The sequence below is a fragment of the Falco naumanni genome, chromosome 1 (genome assembly GCF_017639655.2).
Source record: "Falco naumanni isolate bFalNau1 chromosome 1, bFalNau1.pat, whole genome shotgun sequence".
Taxonomy (NCBI): Eukaryota; Metazoa; Chordata; class Aves; order Falconiformes; family Falconidae; genus Falco; species Falco naumanni.
In genome coordinates, this window is record NC_054054.1 from 77,272,225 (window position 1) to 77,284,351 (window position 12,127).

At 42.9% G+C, this 12,127-nt stretch overlaps 1 protein-coding gene across 17 annotated transcripts in view; it reads left to right on the forward strand.

Moving 5' to 3' along the window:
• Nucleotides 1-12,127, forward strand: part of TRIM2 (tripartite motif containing 2) — a 117,300-nt gene that overhangs the window by 60,187 nt on the left and 44,986 nt on the right. For 2 of the 17 annotated variants that reach the window (XM_040600428.1, XM_040600373.1), the window contains exon 2: nt 4,038-4,092. The exons of 8 other annotated variants lie outside the window; for them this stretch is intronic. The gene's annotated coding sequence lies outside the window, so the exon portion shown is untranslated. 7 more of the 17 variants (XM_040600346.1, XM_040600409.1, XM_040600447.1 and 4 more) reach the window with 6 other exon arrangements.

The following is a 12,127-nucleotide window of genomic DNA, read 5'->3' on the forward strand; positions in this document are numbered from 1 at the left end:
GCATCTTGAGCAAATGCACTTGACACAATTACTTACAGAACAACAACAACAAAAAATGCACTCAAAAGATTTTGCTGAACTAGGAAATGCTCTTGAAAAAATCCCGACAATTATGTTTTTGTGTGCCTTTGAATGCATTAATCTCTAAAGTGGTCCTTGCAGAGACCTAGTATGTGTACCATATTTAGGCCCAGCTATATTTGGCCCACGATCTATATTATTAGAGAGCTCGCATACTCAGTGACAAACAGGACTTCCAAAAGAGCAGATGCCACTAGGTTCAGTGATGCCAGGTGTCTTCAAGGCCACCCTGGTTCTTCTGAGACCAGCTATATATTGTAAATACTGTAAATCAAGCTGCTTAGAAATTCCTCAGGAACTAAAATGACCCCCAGGAGTGAAAACTCTGGACTGAGGCACAAGACTGCTGCAGCATACATAAACTGTTGAAGAGGAAAGACTGCTACAGTTTGTCTGCATTCGCACAGTATTTTTTTTCTTCCTTTTCCAGTGAGGAAACAGTATTCATGAAATACCCTCCTACAACTTTCTTTTCCCGTAATTCCTATAATGGTGGAAGTTTTACTGTAAACCTTCAGGGATTAACTACCACAACATAAGCTTCTGCAGGTCATGGCGGGGGGGATTTGTTATCCTGAAGGCAGATTTAATTTGATGTTTAAAGCTCAAGTAATTGCACTGTACTGGGGTTGGGAAACCTAGGGCCTATAAATCAGGTAGCAGCCTAATTTTGTACCATCTGAGGGTGGTTTTTTTGTCCTGAGTGTTACTCTGAGAAAACACTATGATATGGGTAAGTGTGTGGTCTTCCCAGTGTGCTTGAAAAGCTTGCTGGACCCTCTGCAAAGAACAGGCTCTTCTCTTTACTTACTCCCTAATCCTTAGTCTGTGCAGCATAGTCTTGGGAACAACTGGTCTTTCTGCATCTCAGCTCAGAAAACATTTTATAATAAAGAGATAAAGTTAAGTGTGCACCATGAAGATTTCATCCTATTTATCAAATATGCAGTGGTAATATTTTTTTGTCTTGCATCTAAAATAGCTGGAAATAAATTTTGATTGTGAAATACAAACATATTCGGAGACACTTCATTATTAATCGAGTATCCTATGAAGTATCCTCTGCTATGAAGACGGGCTGAGAGAGCTGGGGGGGTCAGCCTGGAGGAGAAGGCTCCGGGGAGACCTTCTAGCAGCTGCCAGTGCCTGAAAGGGCTACAGGAAAGCTGGGGAGGGACGTTGTACAGGGGCCTGTAGTGATGGGACATGGGGGAGCGGCTTTAAACTGGAAGTGAGTAGATTTAAGTTAGATATTAGGAAGAAATTCTTCCCTGTGAGGGTGCTGAGGCACTGGAACAGGTTGCCCAGAGCAGCTGTGGCTGCCCCATCCCTGGACGTGCTCAAGGCCAGGCTGGACGGGGCTGGGAGCAACCTGGGCTGGTGGAAGGTGTCCCTGCCCGTGGTGGGGGGGGGGTGGAATAGGTAATCTTGCAGGTTCCTTCTAACCCAAACCATTATGTCATTCTATGACTCTATTGTAATTACAGATGAATAATTTCCCATTCATTCATAAATGTAATCCTTTATTTAAAATCTCTCAGTGGAGATAAATGTAATTCTTTATTACACAGAGAACAGAAGACAGTATGTAACAGAGGACTGTTTTAGAAGAACTGCTACATGTTCTGCGTAGGCAGAGAACCCCTCATCCCTTAGCTTCCTCATTCTAATTAACTTTTTTACTATTCCCTCCTACAAAAAAATAATAAAACCCCCAGACTAGACTAGTGCATGCAAAAATGTTTGTATATAGTAAGGTGAATTTGCAAAAAATGAGTAGCTCTGTTTCCTGTTCTTGCAAAATCCAAAATTATGTTTGTCTTATCAGAAGCTGACACATTGCATGGTGTTGAATATAGGTAAGCAGAATAACAGGAAGTCTTCTTCCCCTGTTTAACTTTTGGGATAGATTTTTATCTGTGCTCCTGAATGGAGGACTTTATCCTCTCAACAGCCATCATTGTTTCACCTCTGGGATGTGCCCTCCCAGAAGGGTCTGCTCTGAATGTGTGCACCCTCCGGAGTTACCTATATTGAGGAAGGTGAACAACTTTTAAATGAGGAGAACCAGGATAGTGATCAATGCATGATTTTTTCAAGCTCTATGGCATTGCTTTTAGAGTGATATAGAGTACCTCAGCAGAGAAACAAGACAAATGTCACTCTTAAGAAAATATCACTAGAAGTCTTTTTTTTTTTTCTTTTTTTTTTTTCCCCTTAAGGATAAAGTAAATTTGAAAGGGTAGGAGCAAGTGGGGAGAAATCCTAGGTTGGGATTGTATGTATTCACCGTGAAAGGGTTGTCTGCTTGGGGCGATGACTAGTGAGTCCCCATTGTTGTGTGTCTGGTTTATCTGACGTAGAAATGGGTGTACACGCTACAGGTACTCTGTGGCCCTGAGTAGCATTCTTCAGGCAAGAGTAGTGTATTAAGGCAGCTGTCTGATGGATTAATTTCACCTGACATCCCTAAATGGCAGGGCTCTGCAAAGTGATAAAAACAGCCCTGTGGAGCCATTAATGTCCATTAGCTATGCCAACAGGGAGTGGCTACTATGACAGCTCCTGTGATGTCTACACTGAGTATTTTGAAGGTTTGTCTGGGTCAAATCAAAAGTAAATCTAGCTTAGCCTTATAATTTGGGTGGCGGCTGACAGTGGATGTCTACAGAAGGGCATAAGAACAGATCAGACATACCATGGTACTCTCCAGAATGCTCTTTCATGTTTAATGGTTTGTACTTCCAGTTTTGCTTCTGGTAGAGGTGGTGGTTTTGTATTTTGAAATCTTTAATTAATTTATCCACCGTGAATTTGTCCCTCTCACCCGGAATGCCTGTAAAATATTGCCAACTGTAGCATCTTAAGGCAATGAGTTTCACATCTCACAGGGTAAAGGAGTGTCCAGCACATTACTGGTAGCCTTAAAAGAGGTTTCTCATCAGTGGGCAATAAAAAGGAAGAGTAAAAAGCAATAGATAGAAATTGTGAACGAAATTTAACTCAGAGTACAGCATGCCCCACTTACCAAAAGCCTAGCAATTGCTGTTTCATCAGGCTTCCAAAAACGTTTAATTGAAATACATCCTAACAGCTCCTTCCTGAGTTAGGGAAGTTCAGTACCTGAGATAGTGCCGAGTCTGTTTTCCACATGGATTTCTCAATTACTTTTAACAGCAGAGCCTAGATCTGGTTACCTTACACACATCTCTAATGGGTTTTGTCATTTACTACATATAACCTGTATCAGTAACAGCATGGTACATCTTGTCACAGTCATCACAAGGACTACTTCTAAAGTGTCCGGCAGTTCTTATATCTGCTCATAGAGTTTGCAAAGGGACGAGGATGCTAAGATCTGCTCCTGTTCTCTGACTGCAAAACATTCAGCTATATAAGCTACTATGTTGCTCCTCTTTCTTTACAAAAATAGTCCAAAAACTCATCCAGATTAACAGCTGGCTATGAAAAATTGTTTCATAGTTTAGAAAGATACTTAGTGTCCCAGATATGGTTAAATGGCCATAGTTGAATTGTGTGAGGCATTAAGACATGAGTTACCTATCCTGGCACAGGATTTGTGTTCTGTGTAGCTGGTGCCTTTCACAGTGGGATTCTGGTATCTGGAAGAGGTTTTCAGGTGCTATCACAATCCAAATGATAATGTGGCTGATTTAAGACAATACTGTTCTTAGGCTGTCCTAATGCTGGTGTGTTTTCCAAGTGCTTTTCTTAATTATTATTTATTTAAAAATACAGCTGCATGCACATAGTTATTGTTTTCTATACTGTCTCCTAATTTGCTTTTCATGTACTTAAAAATGTACTGGGTTTCCTGTGAAGTAAAATGGATATATTTTCATACAGGAATGAATGTACTGTGTATCCCAGTTCAGCTTGGGAGAGTCTTAAAATTGTGTCATATGAGTGATTCTGCTTTCCTCCTCTTTCATTAGCTGTTACTTCACAAGTTGTGATGTCAGTTGAAAGGACTGATACTCATGCAAGCAGGTATGTATGAGGCTCTTCTAAGAATGTGATTTTGTAGAAGTCTGGCCTATGTCAGCACTGGGGATTTGCTTATGAGCAGCCTGGCAATGCCCCTGTAGGAGCCTTGGGCATCTAGCCTGAGCCTGCCCTGCATGATGAGAATGTGGAAGAGATGTCTAAGAGAAAGCTTAGTAAGAGTTATTTTTGGAGATGAAGGATAAAGGTAAACACCTTTTACTACTGCTGCTCCATGCAGTTTATGCCAGGTATAAAACCTTGTACCTCAAGGAAAAGGCTTGAGGAAAACCTGGGCTGAGCCAGACTAGCTTCTTGGTAGGCCCTGAGAAAGGGCCGCTAGGACTGCCTGGAGATCCAGCCTGCTCAGGGGTATGGTGGGCTTTGCAGTCACATAACCACATCTTACTGGGGCTGTGCTGAAACTCTGCTGTGGGAACTTATAGTGGGAATTGATGAATTTCTGCAGATAAGGCACAAGATACGGGGAGCACTTTGCCTCTGCTGTAGAAAGGTTTCAGCTTTTTCCAGTAACAACAGTTCTTTAAATAGGAGCGCTGGCATGCGATCAGCAAATGAGTGTCCTTGCTGAGGACTGGAAAGACATGTTTACTGGGTGAAGGTCAGCCATTGGGTGTTTCCAAGTTGTGAACTGCTGGAGCTGACTACTGCTAAGTCAAATGGAGTGGCTGCGTGAGTATGGAGGAGGACACCGCGTCACAGCCAGCCCGCTCAGGTTCTGTGCGCTTGGGGCTCCCCATGGGAGCTGTAGGTGGCTTTTTGTTACTGTTGTTTGGTTCGTTCAGCTCCTGTACCTACAGCCATTGTTAAAACCCACAGAGCTCCTTTTGCCAAGGTTGTTCTGACATTGTTTCTCACTACTGCTGGTGCTGCCAGACTACCTGCTGTATGCAGCTGCGTGTTTACCTACTTGCCGTGAAAGTTCAGTGTTGCGTTTTTGCCAATGTAAAGAGCTTGCCTGGGTAAACCTCTGCCTGCCACTTAACGCTTGAGCAAGGTTTTCTCTGAACCCAAGGACGATACGAATGTCTAGACATATTGCTGTGTTTTAGAAAGACATTTCCATTCTGAAGAAAACTTAGACATAGAAGGTAACATCACGGCTGGACTCTGGGCAAGAAAATGAGGTGGGTACTGTACAAAAGCTATGGTAAATATGGAACTGCAGCAACCAATATTTTGTCTTCTAAGGAATAAGTGCTGCAAAGGATTTGAGCCCCAATTCAGCCTGCTCACAGGCTGGAGGGGGGTTCTTCCTGCCCCCTCATTCTTAGTCCCTCTCCCATGATGTGATTTTGGCAGAAACCTTACCTGTGCAGGCACCCTATCTGCTGTGTGCTAAGATGTGAATCCTTTCAGTTTCTGCCTCCATTGTTTGCTTTTTAAATGCTTAGATTCTGTCTGCTGTGTCTTGCTGTGAAACAGCTGATTTTTCTCCCAGTTTATTTTCCATATGCTGTATCTGCTGGAAAATAGGATTTTGAAGGCTGCAAGAAAAAAATTCTAAAGGGCTCGTAGTCTCTAAGTTGATTTTGTGAAGTTACATGGCATGTAGTGATTGCCTGGTGTTGACTTCTCCCTTGCTGATTTGAACTTTGTGCTAGTTCAACAAAATCCTACTGAAGTAAATGGAAACAGAAGCAGAGGAACTTTAGTTCTTTTTAGTCAACAGAGAATATATGACTAAGCCCCAGCACCTGGTGTGTATCATCTCTTCTGAAGGGAGAGTTGCAGAAGTGTAAGATCAAGCGGAGGTGCAGTGTGGTGCTGCGTCGGAGGAGTGTCTTAGGAGGGAGTGGAGGGCATGGTCTCTGGGCAGTTCAATGTTCACTGCACAGCTCAGTACAAAAAGCACTGAGCGTTTGCTACTTGCTTTTACTTTTCTTGCTATTGCTCAGCAACTCTGAAGAAAATGCCTAGAGCATTTTTCAATGTACCTTATACTAAAATTATGTAGAAAAGGCCAAGGACCTCTTTCCAAATAGATTCCTGCCCAGCCTCCTGTTTTTTCTATGTACTACCTGATGGCCTGTGCCTGGAGGGGTTAACAGTGATTAGTATGGAGTCTCCACGCAGCACTTTTATTTCAAGTAGCATTTCGGAGCTGACGTTTATGGAAGCAGCAATGATTTGATGTGCAGTTTTAATTATCTATCAGTTCAGTTTGGTTTTATTTGAGCCTGTGTACCTATAAAGGCTGAACAGAGATCTGTCAGCATTAAGGAAACAGGTAGGCCTGGAGAGTCAAAAATGTACCATCGTGAGGGAGATGTTACCAGCGCTAGGTAGTTAACCAGGGTAGGTTTTTTTTCAGTACAGGTGCTCTGACTCACTGCTTCGGATGGCAAGCGTACGATTTAGAATCCTTTTACCTAGGCCTGCACAACACCTAGCTCCTGAAATAATTACTTGGACCTACCTCACTGCAGATACTATTTTTTTTAATAGGTCACCTGAGAATATGACATTTTATTAAACATGGAAAGGCCCTGAATGACAATTCTGAGGCTGTAATTTAACCTGGTATGTGACAGTTTAATCCTATCATTTCCCTTGGCATGCCCTTTCCCCCTCATTTCCTACCCCTTCTCTCTGAAATGTCATTTGTGAGAACATTGGCCATTTGGTTGGGGATTTGTGGACTTCCAGTGCAAGCACTCAAACTGTCCTTCATGTGCAGTAAATCCAGTGTGCTCCAAGTGTGTTGGAATTTATTGTGCAAGGCTGAAAATGCTGTCCTGAAAACCTCAGACAGGCAAGTAGCCTTCAAGTCGATATCATATCTCAGCTGAATGATGACTGTGTGATCACACAAGCTCTGACCTGCCAGTCTTGTCCTTTGGTGTGTGCAGGGCAGCCACCAGCAGGTCCTGTCTCCATCCAAGGACAGGACAGCTGGGGAATGGGCTCTGGGGAAGGAAGCAGGACTCTTGCACCACCAAAGGGTGGTGGGAAGGGACACTGCAGAGGCAGGCAAAAGCTGTGAGGATGGGGAGAGAGAAGAAAAGGGGGTATCAGATGCCAGCCATAACCTTTCCCTCTACAAACCGGAGTATAAAGCATTAGTATATTGATACCTTAAAAGGCCCACTCATATATTTCAGGTGTTCACCCTGTTACAAGCTTTGCTTACAGGCTGAGGAGAGGAAGGAGGAAAAAGCAACAAAGCATGAAATATGTAAAACTATGAAGCAAGGTTTTCATTTATAGCAGTGGCTTCTATTCCTCTTATTCCTGTGCCCTTAGCAGTTGAAAGCTTTTAAAGGGAACTTAATTCATGACATCAAGATCTGACAGTGGTGCTGAAGGTGAGCCCACTGCCATGCAGAAATGACAAAATACAGTTTGTTTCTGGTGACTGTAGTGCCTGGCCCTGCCACCTCAACGGCAAATACCCAAAAGAGGAAAGAGAAGGAATAACACAGAGGGGAGAAAAGCAGCCTGTGTTTCATGCTGCCTGACTTGCAACATCGGTGCTGGGGACAGGCAGGGAGTGCAGTCACACCAGCCAGGCTTGGGTCTGGCTGGGCAGGGAGGCCAGGTTGTCCCAGCCTGGGTGCAGTTGTGCGGCAAGTCACAACCTTGGCAAGCTGAACTGGGCGTATTCAGAAGGTAGAAGGAAATAGAATAAGGTGGCAAAGGCTTGGAAGGATGGGTGCTGAGAGTCTCCATCAGCCTAGCATTACATTCTGGGCAAACCTTTCAAGTTCTTTGTCTCCCAGGCTATGACAAGCCATGTGTTGTGTCACAAGCTTCTGGGGAAAAGCATCTGCTCCACTGGATCACAAGATGGGAGAATGATTGTGGCTCCAAGCTGTGGCTGGTGGGGAGGAACCAGGACCTAGCAGAGGTCCTTTCAGGTCAGATGTGCCCTCTAGCTACAAGCCCACAGTGGAAAGAAGCTGTGGCTCTTCCCAGACCATGTGAGCTGCAGCCTGGGCTATCGGAGAATGTAGAGGCAGGGCTGGAAGCTGCCCTTGCTCTGTGGGAGCTGCTGGGGCTGCATGGGTGCATAGCGACGGTGGGGAAAGGTGAAGTAGCCTTCACCACTGCTGTCTTGTGAGGATGACTAAGGCCCCTTGCTTGCTGGTGTGGGCATGGTCCCACAATGACAGGCTGTTTCACCTCACTTGTGTTCCTGGCGCCATGGTCAAATTAAGGAAGTGGAGCCTGGTGACAGCTCTAACAGCCCATCCTCTCCTGTATTTGTGTTCCCAGACTAGCCCTCATTCCCAGCATGTCAGCTTTGGGTAATTGATTTCTGGTCTCTCCCACCTCTTATTTTCCAGTCAGTCTTAATTGCCAGGACTGTATTAGCTGGCCATTTAGTCTGGGCTAACCCAATTTTATTTTTTTTTTCTGCTGACCTTAAAATATCTTCTGTACAGCCGGCTGAGTTTGACTCCCTTCAGTCAATGTATAGTACAGGCTTCAGGGCAGACCATTAATCTTAACCTGGAGTGTTTGGATGAGTTATTTAATATTAGGGAAGAATATACCAATATCTGCCTATGGTCTGTAAATTAGCTGTGGGGTGTTTTGGTAACTTGCTATTTGTGGACTCCCTAATAATATGAATTCAGATTGTGCTTGGAACAGGGAAAAGAATAAATTATTCAAAAAACATGACATTTACAGAGCATGATAACAGGGGCTAGATCAGTCTTTCTTGACACTGTGAAGATGGCATGTGCTATGTATTTTTTTCTCCAGAACTTGCTTCATTAGTCAGCAGTGACGCAGATAAGTCAGCAGCGATGATGCAATGATGAGTGCAGCAAATTTCTGAGGGAAAGTAGCCTGTTCTTTTTTTTTTAAAAAAAGAAAAAACCCAAAACCAAGTACATAACAACCCCCACTCCCATCTCCAACTCAAAAGACATACGCATGCAGTAAACCTATTTGAAACAGGCTGGTAGTAACGTCTGTGGGGGTAAAGTGCAAGACTGTTCACTGAGCTACAGCTCTGTTTCCTCTTCACTAGGAGAAGAAACCCACATATCAACATTCAACCTGTAAGAACAAAAATCTCAAAGGAAATGCTGTGACTTTTGTTTCATTTTCCTTGTCACAGTACCACATTTTTGTTTTTTGAAGAGGCAGGATTATTTGCAGAGTATCAGCTCATTGTCAGTAGGCAACTTCTCAGAGTTAATTATAAGAGAACTGCACTTTGAAGCAATTTCTCATTTGGAGGCGTAGATCCCTGTGAGAGTAGCTGCAGCTGTGACTCCTCCAGTCTCCTTTGGCCATGAGGTATGTTACGGGATCGGTTCTGATTTGAGGGGAAGGTGGTCCTTACTACTGACCGAAATGAAAATAATAATTTGAGCAACATTTGTCATTGTTTTAGTGTACATAGATTTGATGCCTGAAATGAGCAAGGAAATGCAAGCAGCTAAGTGATGTATGCATGCTTCTGTCCAAGTCTTCCATCTCGGTTCTGGGGGTGCCATACCTGAATTTTCTCTCTTGATTTTTAATTGTGTCTTTGTTTCAGTGGCAGAAACAAAAGGCCTTGGATCTCCTTGTGGTGGGAGTGAAATATATTGCTTGCTCTTTGCAATGGGGGTTCTATAGACAGTTTAAAAAGAAAACAAAACCCCCCTTAGCCAAACATAAAAAACCGCCCCTCCAAAAATGTGCCTGAAATCTCTGGCCTTTTTTTAAAACCGTGAATCCTGCTGTGCATATGCCTGTCGCTTCTGACCTGCAGAATGTTGGAGCTAAAGCGAAACATACCTTGTTCTTTCTCTTTGACAGAGGTCAGTCAGCACACATTGAGGGAATGAGAGAAGCAGTATTTTGGCACAAGCACCCAAAACCCTAACATGCACGCATGCTGCCTGAGCTTTCATTTCAGGTTATAAACTGGATTACAACATGCTTTCACCATGTGGGCATTACCCAGGGAAACCAGGCTGGATCTGCCTGATGCATAAAACCAATCTAACTAAACGATTGCCAGGTGGAAAGTAAATGATGTATGCAGAATCTATATTTTAAACAGAAATTTAAATTACATTTCTGTCATGCTAAATGATTATTAATACTATTTACCTCATCTGTCCAATAATGGAATAAATATTATATTCTGGAAACTGTGCTTAAAGAGCTTAGGGACAACATTTTAAACTTCTAAAATAACTATATCTGTTCTAATTAAGTCAGAGTAGGACAGAAACTATTTAAACTCCACATTTTTTCTTCTTGATGCAAATGGACCTTTGTGTCCTTTTATTTGTGGGAAGCTTTGTTAGCCTCAGTTAGCTGAAATACTTGCATATGATTTGTTTTTTTCAAAAGATACACTGTATTTAGAGATGCAAATGCTACCTTGTCTGCAAAACCCACCAGCTGTTACTCTGGAAGACAAAGCTAATTCTATGTTGCTTTAGTTCAGTAGTGTCTGTGTATTCACAAGCATCTTTTTAACAGCCTTCTCTGCATAGCTGAAAAATACCAGATACCAGATATTTTGTTATTTCCTTTGGTACTAGCCTAGTAAAATGTGAATTGATCTGTGATTTTTTTTTTTTTTTAAAGAAGTAAAAAGATTACCTAAAAGAATACACCTTTCCATTAATGTTTTTACAAAAGTTGAACAAACTGTTATCTTCGATTCGGGCATTCCTTGAATATGAGATTACTAATTGCTGCTTTAAATATTTGACTCAAGTCTGAGTCAAGTCGAATACTCAGCTCTGTAGTAGCAGAAGCGGCTGCTGGTTTGTGTGTCAGTAGCACAGCTTTCTGGAGAGGTTCCTTGCTTCTGCTTTAAACATCTGGAGAGACAAAGAGTGTTTGTGGGGTCTTTTGTTGTTGCTGAAAGTTGGAGCTGGGAAGAATTATGTTCCATGAAACACTCTGGATCCTGGAAAAATCAGGGTGGAATCACTAAGTGTTAAGCTTTATCTCCTTTATAAACGAAAGTGCTTTCGTTTCATCTGTGGCGACTGTCCTGGTAATGGATGTTACGTAATATTTACTCTCCCTTTCAGAGTTAAATCCTTTTTCCAATTTGCGAGTAATATTTGCATATGTATTTCTTAGCTGCATTGACATGCCAGATGCACAGTGGTAGCTGTCTCCGCCTGCTAATCCTGTAATAATATTGTGGTGACCAAATTCAATGGCCCTGCGCGGAGCCTCGAAACAGCTGATTGCTGAGTAGGGAGGAAAAAAAATCACCCAGCGAATCTCGTTGCAGCTCTCTGCTGCATCCCCATCCCACAATCCCTTGCACCATTTGCTGCAGTCTTTCTACACAGGCTGAGTGAGAAAAAGATGTGCTAAATAAAGATTGATTGGTTTGAATCCTGAAGGGGTCTCCCACTTGTAAATGACCCAGGGGAAAAAAAAATTCATGACGACTTCACTGGGCCTCCTCTTATTCTTCCATTTTTCTTTCCACCTGTCCTCTTCGTGGAATGGAGCATCATTCCTTAGAGCACAAAATCAGCTGTGCATCTAATAATGACTGTGCTGTGACAGGGATTCTTAAACAGTTTTATGCGTGAGACTTGAAATATTAACAGATGATGGTTTGTTCGTTTGGATTACTGCGGAACTACAGCTCCGTCCCTGCAAGGATTTTATCCTCAGCACTGCACTGATTAAGCTATTTTTCTACAAAGATGGGTAGGTCTAAAATGCTCAAGTTTGCTCAGTGTTATTCCTGGTGGCTGCTGCTGGGTTTCTCCTTCTGGTTTGGCCCCTGGTCGTTCATTATGCTTCTGCATGCTGTAAGAATGAAGAGGGTTGCTGTGTTTTAAACGAGGCACCAAGCTGATTGCAAGAGTGGGAGAGAAAGGAATGCAAATTTAGCTTATCCAGCCTTTTACACAAGTGGACTGTGTGGTGGTGATGATTATTAATTTCCTCAGTGTTTTATGTATTGGCTAATTTGGGGGCTGCTGCTAGAAATGGTTTGAATCTGTTCCTTATTCCTAGAGGCTGTGGCCCGGCAATATATCTGTTTTAAGGATTTTTAAACCCCAGCTCCCCCAGTCCTTGAAGC